General features: G+C 38.2%; 1 pseudogene; it reads right to left on the bottom strand.

Moving 5' to 3' along the window:
* Positions 1 to 16,544: 16,544 nt before the first annotated feature.
* On the bottom strand, positions 16,545 to 18,493 carry LOC138911702 (NADH-ubiquinone oxidoreductase chain 4-like; annotated as a pseudogene).
* Positions 18,494 to 19,119: the final 626 nt, after the last annotated feature.

Here is a 19,119-nt window from a genome sequence, read left to right as displayed (position 1 = left end):
CAGCTCTCCTCGTTTCCCCTGTTGCGGTGCGCAAAATGGCTACTCGAGCGACTCCATTCTTTCCCACGATTGGTTCTGTGATTCTCGCCAGTGGCCACCTTAGAGGCGGCAGATTTTCATCCTTTACGAGGACTATGTCGTTGACGCATAGGCTTGGTTTCGGAGTACGCCACTTGGAGCGCTGCTGAAGCAGTGTTAAGTATTCTTCACGCCAGCGAGACCAAAACAGTCGTTGGAGGTACGTTACGCGTTGCCAACCATTCAGACGATTGAATTGAAGGTGCGTCACATCAGGTTCAAGGAACGATGAGGTGGGTCCACCAATCAAGAAATGAGCTGGAGTGAGCACATCTAGATCTGCTGGATCTTCTGAAAGTGGAAACAATGGCCTGGAATTAATTATCGATGCTATGTGGCAGACTAGGGTGCGAAACTCTTCGAAGTTGAGAACACAAGACCCAACAGCACGATAAAAATGATGTTTCGCTGTCTTCACTGCTGCTTCCCAAAGGCCGCCAAAATGCGGTGAACGAGGAGGTATAATTTTCGGTTGCCATTAGAAGCTTGATAGAAAGCGCGTGTGAAACTAGCTGAGTAACTAACTACGGTGATCGCTAGTACATGCATACCGTTAAAAAAACAATAGTTGTACAATAAGAACTTCGGCGAACGCAAGTGTCAAGCTATGTAATGAAGCAATAGCTTTTACATAAGTACCGCACGAATGAGCAAAGACTTTAAGCGACCGAGAGAGTAGGCAAAGCGACGGCGATAAGTATGTATGTTTATAAAGTGCACAAAACGAAATGCCATAGTGCTTTGCCCCTATTTAAGAAGTACCGGGAAAATAGTATATGCCGAGTTTGGTCAAGATATCTTGATAATCAAAATGTTTTTTCATACGACTTAATTTTCGACCGATCGTTCCTATGGCAGCTATATTATAGAGTGCTCCGATCTAAATAGGATTTTGCAAATATATGAGGAGAATAGTAAAACTGATAAATGCCGAGTTTGGTCAAGATATCTTGAAAAACAAAATGTTTTTTCATACAAAAACTTAATTTTCGACCGATCGTTCCTATGGCAGCTAAATGATAAAGTGGTCCGATCTTAATAGGATTTTGCATATATATGAAGAGTAAAGTGAAACTAATAAATGCCGAGTTTGGTCAAGATATCTTGATAAACAAAATGTTTTTTCATACTAAAACTTAATTTTCGACCGATCGTTCCTATGGCAGCTATATGATATAGTGTTCCGATCTTAATAGGATTTTGCATATATATGAGGAGTAAAGTAAAACCAATAAATGCCGAGTTTGGTCAAGATATCTTGAAAAACAAAATGTTTTCATCCAAAAATTTAATTTTTGACCGATCATTTCTATGGCAGCTATATGATATAGTGGTCCGATCTTAAAAGGATTTTGCATATATATGGGGAGTAAAGTAAAACTAATAAGTGCCGAGTTTGGTCAAGATATCTTGAAAAACAAAATGTTTTTCATACAAAAACTTAATTTTCGACCGATCGTTCCTATGGCAGCTTTATGATATAGTGGTCCGATCTTAATAGGATTTTGCATATATATGTAGAGCAAAGTAAAACTAATAAATGCCGAGTTTGGTCAAGATATCTTGATAAACAAAATGTTTTTTTCATCCAAAAATTTAATTTTCGACCGATCATTTCTATGGCAGCTATATGATAGAGTGCTCCGATCTTAATAGGATTTTGCATATATATGAGGAGAATAGTAAAATAAATGCCGAGTTTGGTCAAGATATCTTGAAAAACAAAATGTTTTTTCATCCAAAAATTTAATTTTCGACCGATCATTTCTATGGCAGCTATATGATATAGTGGTCCGATCTTAATAGGATTTTGCATACATATGGGGAGTAAATTAAAACTAATAAGTGCCGAGTTTGGTCAAGATATCTTGAAAAACAAAATGTATTTTCCTTCAAAAATTTAATTTTCGACCGATCATTTCTATGGCAGCTATATGATATAGTGGTCCGATCTTAATAGGATTTTGCATATATATATGGGGAGTAAAGTAAAACCAATAAGTGGCGAGTTTGGTCAAGATATCTTGAAAAACAAAATGTTTTTCATACAAAAACTTAATTTTCGACCGATCGTTCTTAAGGCAGGATTTTGCATATATATGAAGAATAAAGTAAAACTAATAAATGCCGAGTTTGGTCAAGATATCTTGATAAACCAAATGTTTTTTTCATAACAAACTTAATTTTCGACCGATCGTTCCTATGGCAGCTAAATGATATGGTGGTCCGATCCAGCAAAATGGCTACTCGAGCGACTCCATCCTTTCCCACGATTAGCTCTGTGATTCTCGCCAGTGGCCACCTTAGAGGCGGCAGATTTTCATCCTTTACGAGGACTATGTCGTTGACGCATAGGCTTGGTTTCGGAGTACGCCACTTGGAGCGCTGCTGAAGCAGTGTTAAGTATTCTTCACGCCAGCGAGACCAAAACAGTTGTTGGAGGTACGTTACGCGTTGCCAACCATCCAGACGATTGAATTGAAGGTGCGTCACATCAGGTTCAAGGAACGATGAGGTGGGTCCACCAATCAAGAAATGAGCTGGAGTGAGCACATCTAGATCTGCTGGATCTTCTGAAAGTGGAAACAATGGCCTGGAATTAATTATCGATGCTATGTGGCAGACTAGGGTGCGAAACTCTTCAAAGTTGAGAACACAAGATCCAACAGCACGATAAAAATGATGTTTCGCTGTCTTCACTGCTGCTTCCCAAAGGCCGCCAAAATGCGGTGAACGAGGAGGTATAAATTTCCAATCAATGGAATCACCCATGCAAAATTTATGCACTGACTCAATATGATCACGACTTGTATTTACAAGACGCTTGAGATCCAGAAGCTCGTTTTTAACGCCGACAAAGTTGGTAGCGTTATCCGACCATATCTGAGATGGCCTGCCTCGAGTCGATATAAGCCTCTTAAGCGAATTCAAGAAAGAAGCTGTCGACAGATCCTTGACCAGTGCCAGGTGAACCGCTTTAGTCGCGAAGCATACGAAGACAGCCATGTAACATTTGACTGGAGCTTTATTTCGTACGTCTGGCTTATAGAAAAATGGTCCACAATAGTCAACACCAGAGACTTCAAAGGCTCGACAAGCAGTCAAACGTTCTTTGGGCAGATCACTCATTATATGCTCTATTAATCGAGGCTTGGCAGGAAAGCATCTCACACATTTTCCAACCACCTTGGATACGGTCTTCCTTCCACCAATCGGCCAATACTGCAACCGAATATGAGCAAGAAGTGCCCGTGGACCAGCGTGTAAGTCCCGATTGTGAAACCGTGTGATGACTGAGTTTGTGATGGAGAATTATTGGATGTCGAGCGTCGAAATCCAGCGAATAGTTTTTCAAGCGCCCATCAACTCTAAGAATTCCGAAATCATCCAAAAATGGGTTAAGTGATGCGATACAACTGGACTTCTTAACAACTCTTCTCGATTGCAATGATTTGATCTCTTCCCACAGGTGTGCTCTCTGTTGTATCTAAGACACTGTTAGACCAGGATGCCTGCTTCTGTGTATGAATTTATAAATATATCCGAATATAAGCTGCATTGTATCAAATGAGTTGACGTATTTACAAGTGACAGTTATATCAACGAAGGGAGATGACGCAATAAGGACCCTTTTTTAAGTTCGAGTTATGTCCTTTCTGACAAGCAAGAAGCAGTCCAGTCTAATTTGTTTTTACCTAGAAATTCTGGGCCGTTGAACCACAGTGACGATTGATCTAATTCACTGGGCGTAGATCCTCTTGAGAGTATATCTGCCGGGTTGAGTGAAGTAGGCACGTAACGCCATTCCATGCCATTAGTTAGCTCTTGAACTGCTGTGACGCGATTAGCCACAAACACATTGAGCTTGCAGGGCTCGGTCCTTATCCAGGAAAGGCATAAGAATCCGACCAACAGTAGAATTTTCCATCAAACAGATTCATTTTAGATATCTCACGCATGAGATTAGATAATAAGACGGCACCACAGAGCTCTAGCTTTGGAACTGTGATTGTTTTCAGAGGAGCTACACGCGATTTGGAACACAACAGCTGACAACTGGCTGATGTTCGTCGAGAAAGGACGTAGGCACAGGCCCCATATGCTTCGATGCTGGCGTCGCAGAAACCGTGAACTTCTAACTCTGCTGCAGGTATTGACACGAGACGAGGAAATTTAAGAAACAGTGCCTTCTCAAAACTACAGCAAAGATCATGCCAAGGTATTGCCCGTGATGATGGCAAGCTTCTCCTTCCAGATCTGCTGCATAAAGATTTTAGCCTTGGCAATTACCGGCCCTATGAGTCCAAGCGGGTCATACAAGCGAGCTATGGTCGATAGTATTGACCTTTTGGATGGTTTAGATCTCTGCTGAATGGACGAAAACGAAAACAACAATCGATCCGACGCTGAGTCCCAAGCGAGTCCAAGAGTTTTGGTGATGTCGCTACCATCATCAAACTTTAGGGAAGATTCTCTTTCCTCTACGGGTATCCCTTTCAGTACAGCAGAATTGTTTGAGCACCACTTTTGCAACTTGAAGCCTCCACTTGCCAAGATTCCAGCCGTCTGATTAAGAAGTTTCTTTGCTTCTTGAATTGAATCACCCCCTGAAATGAGGTCATCAACGTAGAAGTCACGCCGCAAAATCCGAGATCCAATTGGAAAATTAGTTTCCTCATCCATAGACAGCTGATGCATAGCACGGATAGAGAGGAATGAAGCTGGCTTTGTTCCGTATGTAACTGTATCCAGCTTAAAAGTCTTTATATCCTGTTCTGGCGAGTCTCGCCATAGAATGCATTGGAGAAAATTATCCGATGCTGAAACGCGTACGCAGCGATACATTTTTCCAATATCTCCTGTTAGGGCGATTGGGAAATTACGAAAGCGAAGAAGGATATGAAACAGCGAGCTTTGAATAACAGGTCCAGCCATCAATAGTTCATTTAATGAATAACCTGACGAGGTAGATGCTGAGCCGTCGAAAACGACTCGCAATTTTGTCCTTGAACTGTCTTCTTTAAAGACACAGTGATGAGGAAGAAAGTATTGGCAAAGACCTATAGACTCTGGAGCAACAGGCGACATAATGACCAAGATCCAAATATTCCTTTAGAAAGTTTGAATATTGAATCTTCAGATCTGGACGATTTTGTAGTTTGCGTTCCAGGGTCAAGAACCGACGAAAGGCTTGTTGGTATGACGTCCTTCGTCAACTTCAACTTCGCTTGAAGGGTAAACGAACTGAATATTGGCCACTAGGCAATCTGATATGAGTCTTTACGAAATGTTCTTCACAGATGTTTTCTTCCTTTGAAGCGGTAGGTGTACTTTCCAAGCAGGATTCTATCTCCCAAAATCTTCGAACCAATTCATCACGTTCTTCAGAACTTGACTCAAGTTTGCCCGCAGTATGCTTTGCCATTAACATAGAACCACTCAAGCGAGGTCCGCCTCCAGAAACTACCCAACCAAGCCGTGTTTTTTGAAGACACGGTAGTCCTGGGAAAAGCCTTATTTGGCCGACGCTGAGAAGGTCGTAAAACAGGCTAGCTCCAAGTAGCAAGTCCACGCGTTGAGGTTTAAAGAAAGACGGATCTGCAAGTTTTATGTTATCGGGAATGTTCCAATTCGTCGTGTTGATAGTAAAACTCGTTTGACTATCAGTTATGTTAGGCGCTACCAGAGCTGTAAGGCATGTTGAGTATTCAGACTCTTGAGACTGTATTGTGATAGTGACCGTGTTTCCTTCTGTTTCAAAACGAGAATCTCCTAGACCAAAGACAATGGCTGAGGACTTGTGCTTCTTCAGCTGAAGCTGCTGAGCAAGGCGCGACGTTATAAGGTGAAGCTGAGAACCAGAATCCAAACGGGCACGACAAGGTATCATAGTGCCGGAGCGATTTCTTACAAAGATCAAAGCCGTAGCCAAGACGACAACATCACTACTGAAATACTGGGCAACAAGAGATGTGGAAGTAGATGGCGATGAGTTAGCGAAAGAGGCATGGGCTATCGGCGATGAATTTGCAGGCTCAGTCAGCTGACCAGACGGAAATACGGAATTGTTTAAATGCAGCAGAGAATGATGTTTCGCCCCGCAGGTCCGACAGCATCCAGAGCTGCATGATCGCAATTGATGACCTTTCTTTAGGCAATTCAAGCACAATGCAACTTGTTTTGCCTCCCTAAGCCGTAATGCAGGGGTCAAATTTCCAAATCGAGAACAATATATATACTATGACCAGGGCTGTCACAAAAGACGCAGACAGGGGCGTCGTGGTTAGTGGCGATAAATGACGATCTACTGGTGTTAATTGCTCTAGTTTTTCCCACCTGATGGCTAGGGGCATAGCTTGCCATAGCAAAATTTACTGTTTCCATTGTTCGGCATCTCTGCTCCAGAAACGTAGCCATATGCTCCCACGATGGTATTAAATTAACGAACGACGAATCCTCTAGCCTTTCTTCCCATTTGGCTTGTGATATTGGGTCCAGCTTTTGTAAAATAATCTGCACAATGATGCATCCAGCGATTTGTTCGGAGTTGCCCATGCTCTTTAACGCGCGAAAATGTGCCTTGAATTGGTCGGATGACTCCCTTAGCGACACGGCCGATCCACCTGCCACCCTCTTGAGCCCCAATATCTCAAGTATGTGTGCCTGAAAAACCAAACGTCTATTATTAAACCTTTTCTCCAATAAATTAAGTGCTATGGCATAATTATAATCCTATAATCTTATTAATCCTTCAGGCACGATCGAAGATGCTGCAGCTTTTCGATATCTGCTAGATCAGGATGATTTTCTATGACGGTTGTGAAAATAGAATAAAAGTCGGCCCATTCTGTGTAACCACCACTGAACGTAGGCAACTTTATTGAGGGTAGTGTTGGCGGTGCTTTAGCTCTAACTGTCTGCGAGGGCAGCACAGATTGGTCGCGAAATGTTGAGCAGGGCAATATTGAGACACGTTTCGCAATTTCACTCCGAACCGAAAATTCCATAGAAACTGCTAACTCGTCGAAGTCCTCACGGAATTGGTTACCGATTTCATCAAAGTCTAGTTCTTCGAGGCTAGTGTGAGTAATATCAAATGAGGTCTGAAGCCGTTCGATTTGCTTCAACCTAACACTAAGACTAAGACTTAGTTAGAGCATTTCGAAGTGTTTGCAAACTGTCATAAATTGAAATGGCTTTGCGCTTCAGAAAGGTCACCCTGTTTGCAGAGGGCACTGCACTAGAGGCATTATTTTCGGTTGCCATTAGAAGCGTGATAGAAGGCGCGTGCGAAACTAGCTGAGTAACTAACAACGGTGATCGCCAGTACATGCAAACCGTTCAAAAAACAATAGTTGTACAATAAGAACTTCGGCGAACGCAAGTGTCAAGCTATGTAATGAAGCAACGGCAATAGCTTTTACATAAGTACCGCACGAATGAGCAAAGACTTTAACCGACCGAGAGAGTAGGCAAAGCGACGGCGATAAGTATGTATGTTTATAAAGTGCACAAAACGAAATGCCATAGTGCTTTGCCCCTATTTAAGAAGTACCGGGAAAATAGTATATGCCGAGTTTGGTCAAGATATCTTGATAATCAAAATGTTTTTTCATACGACTTAATTTTCGACCGATCGTTCCTATGGCAGCTATATGATAGAGTGCTCCGATCTTAATAGGATTTTGCATATATATGGGGAGAATAGTAAAACTAATAAATGCCGAGTTTGGTCAAGATATCTTGAAAAACAAAATGTTTTTTCCTACAAAAACTTAATTTTCGACCGATCGTTCCTATGGCAGCTAAATGATAAAGTGGTCCGATCTTAATAGGATTTTGCATATATATGAGGAGTAAAGTAAAACCAATAAATGGCGAGTTTGGTCAAGATATCTTGAAAAACAAAATGTTTTTTCATCCAAAAATTTAATTTTCGACCGATCATTTCTATGGCAGCTATATGATATAGTGGTCCGATCTTAAAAGGAATTTGCATATATATGGGGAGTAAAGTAAAACTAATAAGTTCCGAGTTTGGTCAAGATATCTTAAAAAACAAAATGTTTTTCATACAAAAACTTAATTTTCGACCGATCGTTCCTATGGCAGCTATATGATATAGTGGTCCGATCTTAATAGGATTTTGCATATATATGAAGAGTAAAGTAAAACTAATAAATGCCGAGTTTGGTCAAGATATTTTGAAAAACAAAATGTTTTTTCATACAAAAACTTAATTTCCGACCGATCGATCCTATGACAGCTATATGATATAATGGTCCGATCTTAATAGGATTTTGCATATATATGAGGAGTAAAGTAAAACTAAGTGCCGAGTTTGGTCAAGATATCTTGATAAACAAAATGTTTTTTCATACAAAAACTTAATTTTCGACCAATCGTTCCTATGGCAGCTAAATGATATAGTGGTCCGATCCAGCTGGTTTTCACATATGTGCTGCGTGCAACAGAAAGAGGGAGTTCTGCAAAGTTTCATTAAGATAGCTTTAAAACTGAGGGACTAGTTCGCATAGAAACAGACAGCTGGACAGACGGACAGACGGACATGGCTATATCGACTCGGCTGTTGATGCTGATTAAGAATATATATACTTTATGGGGTCGGAGATGTCTCCTTCTATGCGTTACACATTTCACTACAAAATTATAATACCATCTGCAAGGGTATAAAAATCACGTCGGGGTCACCAAATATTGCGCTATTACCTTTTTCAATAGCTTTCACAAATAGAAATAATTTACTATTTATTTTTTGTGTTTAAAATTGTTTTATATTTCTTAAAGTTACGAGAAGCAGACACACCCGAATTGGTCTTTGCTATTATTTGAGAACAATAGCTTATATATAGGCAAGCGACCCCGAATTAGTACGTGCCAATTTTAGCGAAGAAACAATTATTAGTTATAATTTTGAGTAATGCAAGTGGCCGATGCGTACCAAATGCATGAAGCGAACTGACTTAACTAGGTCGATGCGCAGCATCGAGGCCTGCGCATAAGTAAAGCTAGGGCAATAAAACGATCGTTACAGCGAAGAGCGGCAGCTCTATGTAAATGAATTCTTAAGAGCAAAATTTAGGCACTTTCTTTGCAGAGCGAGTATTATAAGATAAAATTAAGATGCTGCTCTTATCAGTTGCGAGGTCGCTCCAGTTGTTTTGGATGCGTAACCAGACAGGTCTCTTAAACAATTTTATAGTTAATTAGCACTTACTTCTAACGAATTATAAAAAAATTAGTAAAATTAGAACTTTAGTATGTGAAACTAAAATTATTAAACTTTTAATATTTTTTAATTCCACAAATAGCCCCAATTTGTTCTATTACTTTTATTTTATTTTGTTCTATAAATTATTACGCTTATAGGCCTTCTTCCCCTAAATCAAATGAATTGAAAATATTAATTTTTATTCAATAAATTGAAAATGATAACAAATTTATTTTCTGTATTTGATCCATCAGAAATTTTTGGCTTATCAATAAACTGAATAAGAACATTTTTAGGTCTTTTAATAGTTCCTTCTATTTATTGATTAATACCTACCCGTTATGATATTTTTTGAAACACAATTCCTTCGGGGCACAATGGGTCAACTTTCATATATATTTCTTTATTTTCTCTTACTCTTTTTAATAATTTTATAAATTTATTTCCATATATTTTTACAAGAAAGAGTCACTTAACACTAACACTATCATTAGCTTTACCTTTATGACTATTCTTTATAATTTATGGATGAATTAACCATACTCAACACATATTCGCTCATATTATACCTCAAGAAACTCCAGCAGTCCTAATACCTTTTATAGTTTGTATTGAAACCATAACAGTGAAGCCCAATGGTTGTTTCAAGTAAATGGTGTCTGCTAGGTGACTATTTAGGTATGCTGTGCACACGTCCATCTGGTGCAGATACAGCATTAGCTCATCATCCAGAGCTAAAATGAAACGTACACTCTCCAGTCTGCATACAGGTGAAAACGTTTCAATAAAGTTCCCACCATATTTCTGTGCACATCCCTTCGCTACAAGACGTGCCTTGTATCGCTCTACTTGACCATCCGCTCCTCGTTTGAATTCTGAAAACCCATTTACAGACAATTGCGCGTTGATCATTTGGCAATTCAAGATCATTGTTCATTGCTTCACGCCACAGTGCATCATCGGAAGAGCTGATGGCCTCCTTGTAGGATGTAGGAATTTTTATGTCGCGGCCTTCCACAGCTCCAAGAATATTAAATTGCTTCTTAGGTCTTCCACGCTTTCCAATAATTTTTGGTCAACCTGGCCCCATAAGTAGTTCCTTGTCTGCACTGACGAAACTGTCGCTACTATTGTCATTTTTTATGCTGACGTTGACTTCGTCATCTGAGTCATTTCCATTATTTAAGCCGATGATGGCTTCGTCGTCTGAGCCCCTGCCATCATTTAAGCCGACGTTGGCTACGTTGTATGAGCTATCCCTGTCGATGCTTGCGCTCGATTGACACTTTGCACACGCTGGCCCATCAAATGTAACGGCTCCAGTATCGCTCTGCTCACTGCCGCATTGCTCATCAAACTGCACATCTCTCTTCTCGACGACTTGTCCAGTGCTCGGATTATACAGACGATATCCTTTTGAATCTATGGCATATCCGACCATACGGTATTCGTGTCCCTTCGCACTGAATCTGTTTAGCCGCTTTACCTTTTCCAAAGCCACAGCAATGGAACACATAACTTTAAAATGACAAATTGAAGGTTTGTTACCATTCCATGCTTCCATGGGCGTCATATTTGTAAGCGCACTCGTGGATGATCGGTTGCCCAAGTAAACTGCTATAGATACCACTTCTACCCATAAAGACTCCTTTAAACCAGAATGGACTAGCAGGCATCGTGACATTTCAACCAAGGTACGGTTTGCCCTCTCAGCCTCGTCGTTCTGTTGAGGCGTATATGGTATCGTCAATTGCCGTGCTATACCGTTAGCTTTGAGAAACTCGTTGAATGTTTTGTTCACGCCCGTTGTCGCTGCGAATTCACTTTATCCGTCTACCAGTTTTTTTTCCACCAAATGCTTAAATTCGACAAACTTTGAGAATACTTCATCTTTCCCTTTTAGAAAATATATAAAGATGCGCCGAGACTTATCATCGATGAATGATAGAAAATATCGATTGCCGCCAAGTGATTTGGTCTCAAATGGTCCGCACTCATCGGAATGAACAAGTGCCAACAGTTCAGTCGCTCTGTTTTCCGTTGAATGGGAAAATGGTTGTACGTGTATTTTACTCAGTATACATGTCTTACATGACACCTTGGATGAAAAATTAGTTCCTTCCATCCCACGCACCATTTTATTTTTGGTAAATTCAGTCAGGCTCCGAAAATTTAACTGGCCATAGCGCTTATGCCAAAGTGCTCGTCCACACATGCCGCAACAAAACATTTGTTGGTTTTACCTTCAAAAGTGTATAAATTTCTCACTTTCTTGACCATCAAAATGTTTGTTGCTGAAGTGCGCAACATAGCCTCTTGCCAGAATTTGACTAACCGACAAGAAATTGCCTTTTAGATCCGGAACATAAAGTACATTGCTGAAAATAATTGTATAGCGATCTGTTTGTAACTTGACCTCGCCTTTTCCCTCCGCCTGTAAAAAGCTGTCTCCTGCCAAGCCGATCATCTGTATATGTTTTTCCATCTTATTAAACATTGCCCGATTACAGCACATGTGGCTTGTAGCGTCACTATCTAAGCACCACTCTGGGCGATCAAATCCATTTGTGTCTAAAGAACCTAACAAACTGAATTCATTTTGTGTTTCCTCTTTGCTCGTACTTCTCTTCTTTTCCTTTTGTGCACTTATGCTTCGGCACCTTGATTTTATGTGGCCTCGCTTGCACACGATATTTTTGTATGTCTTTTTCCACTGCTTATCACGTTAACTTTAGGAATTCTTAATTAAATTAATTTTGTATGTCTTTTTCCACTGCTTATCACGTTAACTTTAGGAATTCTTAAAATGGAGGAAGTCCACCTAAAGATAAAAAGTTTATAACTGAAGTAAATTTTATAACTTTTCTTTGCATAAATCATGAAAATAATTGATTTAAATGAAATAACTTGAAAATATTAAATATAAATGTTAAAATAAATGTTAAAAAGGAATAAAAAAAAATGTATTATTCAAATGGATTCATTAATTATTAACGCTCTTAATATTCAACCTAAATGAAAATTCTTGGAAATAATAAAACAGTTGAAGCTAAAGGTTGGGTTAAAAAATATTTTAAAAAAGCTTCAGTTGATTTAAAATTATTATTATCTCTTGTTAGGAGAATAAAAGATAATAAATTAATTTCTAAGCCTTTTCATGCTCCTAACCAAGAGTTAGAGGTTACTGTAATTAATGTTCCAATAATACTGGTGGGTATATATAAATTTTTAAAGTGGAACTAATCAGGAAACTGAACCTGATTAATAGGTTTTTCTGTTTATTACGCATCTGTACGTCTACATTGTTCGGTAGTTCATAAGCGACAGACAATGGTATACTTAAAGCAAAAGAAAAGACTTAAGTGTGACCAGGATTCAAATATTAGTTGTTGCCGAAAAACTTATGCATATTTCAATACTCCTTCTCAACAATTACATACTTGAAAACTTATTAATAACAATTCATTTCATTAATACATTTTACATGCTTGTTCTTTTGCAAATTTTTAGTTAGTACATCGGCAATCATATCATTAGTACCAATATATTTAACATCTATTTCGTTCTTAGAATATAGCTCGCGTAGATGGTGAAACTTTATGTCGATGTGCTTACTACGTTTATGTAAAATTGGTTTTTTAGCTAAGCTTTGTGCGCTTTGATTATCGCAATACAATAAAATAGGCTTGGTTTCTATAAATGCGGTAGATAAGGCAATATATTCGGCTTCAGTGCTGCTTAACTCCACCAGACTTTGTTTCTTCGATTCCCACGTAATCGCGCTGCCTGCACCAATAAAGACATATCCACTATATGTTTTTCGATCTGCAGCATCGTTCGCCGAGTCTGTGTCGACGTATCCATAGATCTGCTTGCCAGTATCCTGATAATGAAGTCTCATATTAGCCGTGCCTTTTAAATACCTTAACACACGCTTCGCTGCAACTTCATGCTCCTTGTGAGGACTGGCATTTCGTTGTGCCAGTTTCACTACCGAAAATGGTATGTCCGGCCAGGTTGTTATGGCTAAATACATCAAAGAACCTATCAATGATTGGTAGCTCTTTTCATTAACCATCTCGCAGTTGACGTAATCACATTTGACTTGGTGACCTGCATCCAGTGGTGTAGCTACAGGCCTACACGTTGACATGCCCCAAGTATGTAGCATTTGTTCCACATACTGCTTGGGGCCGATTGTTATGCTTTCAGTCTCCCCTTTGCGCTCCATTTCTATGCCCAAGAAATGGTTGAGCTGGCCGTCATCAACAATGTGGAATTCCCTGGCAATGGACGCTTTGATTTTCAACAATTCGTCTTTATTTGAGCTGGCAAGTAAAATATCATCAACATAAACTGCAATTATATTAATTTTACCGTGCCCATTGCGTATATATACGCAAGGCTCGCTGACACATGGAGTAAAACCCAGACTGCGTCCAGTCTACTGTTCCACTCTCTACCGCTTTGCTTAAGCACATAGAGAGATTTTTTTAGTTTCAAGACTTTATCAGGGAATTCATCGTTTACAAATCCGTCCGGTTGTTTCATATAAACTTCCTCTGAAAGCTCACTATTCAGGTAGGCAGTAGACACGTCCATCTGATGCACAAACAACTTATGTTCGACTGCCAATGCCATAATCATTCGTACAGACGAGTATCTCACAACTGGAGAGAACGTCTCAGAGAAGTCAACGCCATATCGCTGCACACATCCCTTGGCAACTAATCTTGACTTAAAGCGCTCTACATAGCCATCCTTGTCAACTTTTATGCCAACGACCCATTTGCATCCTATCGCTTTCTTACTCACTGGCAATTTCACAAGCTACCAAGTCTTATTGCCTTCAAGTGCTTTTATCTCCTTCTGAATCGATGCTGACCATTCTTGGCTCATTTCTGACTCATTTGCTTCGCTAAAATTTTCAGGAATGACGATTTCCTCTGCCTTCAGCATATTTAGGCAATTATACTGCTTGCGGGGTCTACCTGGTTTTCCAGTTTTTATCTTTCGTGGACGCCCTGGACCACGAGCTTCACAGTTTACGGGCGGCTCTGCATCATCATTTTTTGCACTCTCATACTCATCAGTATCTTTCCTTTCAGTATGTTGCCCTCCGATTTTAATCTCTGCCTCTGTCTGCAGGACATTCTTCGCCTCAGCCTGCTGATTTACTGTTGCACAATCATCAAACAGCACTTTTTTATCGCTTGCAGATCCACCTAAATTATTTTCTATAAAAATAACTTCTCTGCTTTCGACAACTTTCTTCGACTCTGGACAAAATAGGCGGTATGCCTTTGATGACATCAAATAGCCACTCATTACATATTCGATTCCCTTTGGACTAAACTTATTTCTGTGCCCTTTCTTTAAGACAATTGGTTTTGAGCCGAAAACCTTCAAATGCGCTACAGACGGTTTCTTGTCAGTCCAAACCTCAAATGGTGTTTTGTTAGCCAATGTCTTGGTTTCTGATCTGTTGCGTAAGTATACTGCAGTCCCTACTGCCTCACCCCATAGTGTTTCATCTACGGCCGAGTGTACTAGCATACTTCTGGCCATCTCTACCAGTGTGCGATTTGCTCGCTCAGCAACTCCATTTTGCTGCGGAGTATAGGGTACTGTCAGTTGTCTTCTAATTCCGTGTTCCGACAAGAATTTCTCAAATTCATGACTAGCATACTCACGCCCGTTATCGCTTCGAATTGATTTTACCTTTTTGCCGCATTGTCTCTCGGCAAATAAAACAAAGTCCTTAAACGCGCTTAATATTTGGTCGCGAGACTTAAAAAAATACACAACTGTGACGTGAGTAATGGTCAATAAATGTTGCAAAGTATCGTGCGCCCCCGGCAGACGGTCTGCACAGGTTTCACACAAATCATTTTTTATTTCAAAATTTTTATTGATTGATTTTAAGCCATGCACCATCTCACTAAGTGCCATTTTCCTTAAACTGGGCAGATTTAAGTGTCCAAATCGATAATGCCATTTCCATAACTCAGTGCTGCTTGCCTTAAAGTACATACACTGTTTCATTTTAACATCAATGGTGAACAAATCACCTCTTCACATTATTTATGTCTTACCACTGCTCTGTCTTTATCAAAAGTAACTTTGTATCCTTTTTCTGCAGCTTTTGATACCGATATAAATATTTTCTCTTTGTGCTCTCTAATATCTACAAAACATGACCTATCACAACACATGTGAGCAGTGGCGCCACTATCCAGACACCACGTCGATTTTGTTGTTGCTTTTCTGCACATTCGCAAGTATGGGTAACGATCGCTTTATTTCAGCGTTTCTCTCTTTGCCTGCTTTACTTTTCTCTTTTTCCTTGCACTCAGCAATAAAATGACCTTCGCGGCCGCATCTATAACTTTTTTTATTCCTTTTCGGTTCTGTTTTCTGTTGCGCATTTTTTGTACGCGGCACAAATGCTTGCTGCATGCTATTACCCACTTCTTCGTTGTTTGCTTGTTGTCTTTGTCCTTCTTCAATAATTTTGATTTTCAAATCAGACAAGGACGGCAACTGTTCACGCGTTTCGATCGTTACAACAAAGTTTTCGAACTTTTTACCTAATCCCGTTAAAAGCAAAATTGTGAGCATGTCTTCATTTATATTCATTTCGATTTCTTTTAATTTTTCAACTATGTTGGAAAACTCATTCATATAGTTTTGCACACTTGCACCTTCTGGCATACTCAATCGAACCAAACTTTTAAATAACGCAATTTTTCTTGTTGGCCCGCGCGGTTGATACACACTTATTAGCTTCTCCCATGCTTCTTTAGACGACACGCAATTTTTTTATGAAATTAATCTACGACGCTTTAACAGCCAGCAATATGTTTTCTAGTGTCTTTTCGTCCTGTGTATCAAACTGAGCCTTCTGTTCTTCGCTGTCACCTTCATTTTTAACGATTCTTCCGCATACTATCGGCTATAGATCATTTTGTACCAATATGCTTTTCATTTGCACTGACCACACCGCGTAATTTTCGTCATCCAAGTTTTCGATGGAATATAACCCTTGTCCACTCATGTTTATACATTTTTTCGTATAATTACACACAGTAATTAAAGTTAATCGCACAATTTCGTGTTTAGAGCCCTGGGCCAATAACCTGTTGGTAACATAATGTTTTTAAAGTGGAACTAAACAGGAAACTGAACCGGAACCTTTTTATTACGCATCTGTACGTCTACATTGTTCGGTAGTTCATAAGCGACAGACAATGGTATACTTAAGATTACGAAAAATTTTTCCATGTTGACTAAATGAATATAAAATAAAGTGTAAGCAGCTCTAAAAAAAGATAATAAAGTATAACCATACAAACTCAAGACCAAGAAACAATTCTATTTAATAAAGAAATTTCACTTAATAAATTTATTGTAGGAGGAGCAGCTATACTTGCTGAACTTAATAGAAATCATCATCAATGAGCAATTATTAATCTATAAGACCCGCATAAAGCTTAATAAGATATAGTTAAAAGTCCTGCTAATACAATTCCTATGTGAGCTACTGAAGAGTAAGCAATTAAAGTCTTTAAATCAGTTTGACGTAAACATGCAAATCTAACTTGCACCCCTCCAACTAATTTTATTCTAATTCAAATAAATCTATATAAATAATTATTACCGGTAAAATTGATATAACTCGTAATATACCGTAACCCCCACACTTTAATATAATCCCAGCTAAAATTATAGAGCCGGAAACAGGAGCTTCAACATGATCTTTGGGTAACCACAAATGAACCAAAAATATTGGTATTTTACTAAAAATGCACATACTAAACAAAAATATAACAAATCATAATTAAATATAAAATTTATCAATTAAAAATTTATTGTTCCTATTTTATTTATTAAATATAAAATACCAATGACCATGGGTAAAGGAACTAATAAAGTATAAAATAATGAATGAATAGCAGCTTGTAATCGTTCTGGTTGGTACCCCCAACCTAAAATAAAAATAAAGTTGGAATTAAACTTCTTTCAAAAATAAATAAAATAATAAAAAACTTATTCTTCTATATGTTAAAACAAGTAAAAATAATAATATTACAATATTTAAAATATATAAACTTTTATAATTATTGTGCTATAAACTTATTCTCTTGCTATTAATATTAATGAACAAATTCATAACTCTAATAAAACTAATCCATAAGAAAGTACATCACACCCTAAAAAATAAAAATTTTTTTTCAATAATTTATGAAATTATTTATTAATAAAAATAAAAAACTAGCAAAATATAGTAAAACCTGTACCATTCAAAATATATTACTAATAAAACAAAGAGGTAATTTAAATACTAAAAATAAATTAATTTTAACATTATATAATTCTTAAAGATTGAAAATAATAATCATTCCCATGTGTTCGAATTATTGATACTAAAATAGATAAACCTAAAGCACCTTCACAAACTCTAAAGTTAACAAATAAGAAGTTCTAGTCAGAAGATCCCGACTAGGGAATACCCAGAACCCCCTTATTCCAACATCAAATAAATTTAAAAAAAAAAGTTCCCCTGGCAGGGTTCGAACTCGCAACTTAAAGCAGTACTTGCTGTCGACTCTACTCAACAGCCACACCAGGAAAAAAAAATTTTTTCCCCGATAGGGCTCGAACTCGCGACAGACCGCACCTCTTGCTATGCCTCTACTCAGCCGCCACACCAATAATTAAGTACTTATGATAAACAAGTAAGAGGTTCTAGTCGGTAGCTCCCGACTAGGCGATACCCTGAACCCTCTTCTTCCAAAATCAAATGCAAATATATATTTTATTTTAGAAGCTATATGTCAAGTTTGGTGACTCTACTTCTATTTATTTATCAAAATTGCCCAAAATACAGGATATCGACATCGATTTTTATCGACTGCTTGGAAACTGGGTGAGTTATCGATTATCGGAAACAAACTCGTTCTGCGCGGGCACCAGGAGCACCTACATCTCTAGCTCTTATAGGTTCTGAGATCCTTGCGTTCATACATAATGTCAGACGGAGAGCCAGACAGACGGACATGGTTAGATCGACTCGGCTATTGATGCTGATCAAGAATATATACTTTATGGGTTCGGAGATGATTCCTTCTGCCTGTTACATACATTTGGTTTTTGCATAAATATGAAAACCTTTATACCCATTTTTAATGGGTTCAGGGAATAAAAATATTATACTAAAATAACTTTCATAATTTACTATATTCAAATAAGTAAATAATATAAAAAATAAAATTGATACAATAAATTCAAGACTTAAAAGCATTGATAGTGAATGCATTCGATTGGAAACAAAAAAAAATAACCCACAAATAAATAAAATTATTGGTTAACTTCCGTTCAAAATTATAATCATTAGTTTTAATAGTTTAATAAAAGTATTGGCCTTGTAAATCAAAAATAAGATAAATTGTTTTATAACCTCAAAAGTAAAGAATTTCTTTTTCATTGAAATTATTATTTAAATGAACTACCTCTTAAAATTCTTCAATTAATTTTATATTCTTTAATTTTCTTTAATTTTTATACCCTGAACCCATCATTATAAATGGGTATAAGGGTATATTGTATAAATATATTTTTGATCAGCATCAATAGCCGAGTCGATCTAGCCATGTCCGTCTGTCTGTCTGTCCGTCTGTCCGTCTGTCGATAACTTACTCCGTTTCCTAGCAATCGATAAAAATTGATATCGATATACTTTTTTTTTGGGAAATTGTTGTAAATAATAAGAGCTAGAGGCACCAAACTTGATATGTTGCTTCTACAGT

The sequence above is a fragment of the Drosophila virilis genome, unplaced genomic scaffold, assembly GCF_030788295.1.
Source record: "Drosophila virilis strain 15010-1051.87 unplaced genomic scaffold, Dvir_AGI_RSII-ME tig00002082, whole genome shotgun sequence".
Taxonomy (NCBI): domain Eukaryota; kingdom Metazoa; phylum Arthropoda; class Insecta; order Diptera; family Drosophilidae; genus Drosophila; species Drosophila virilis.
The sequence above is the reverse complement of the archived record's forward strand: the minus strand, read 5'-3'. Positions and strand labels throughout refer to the sequence as shown.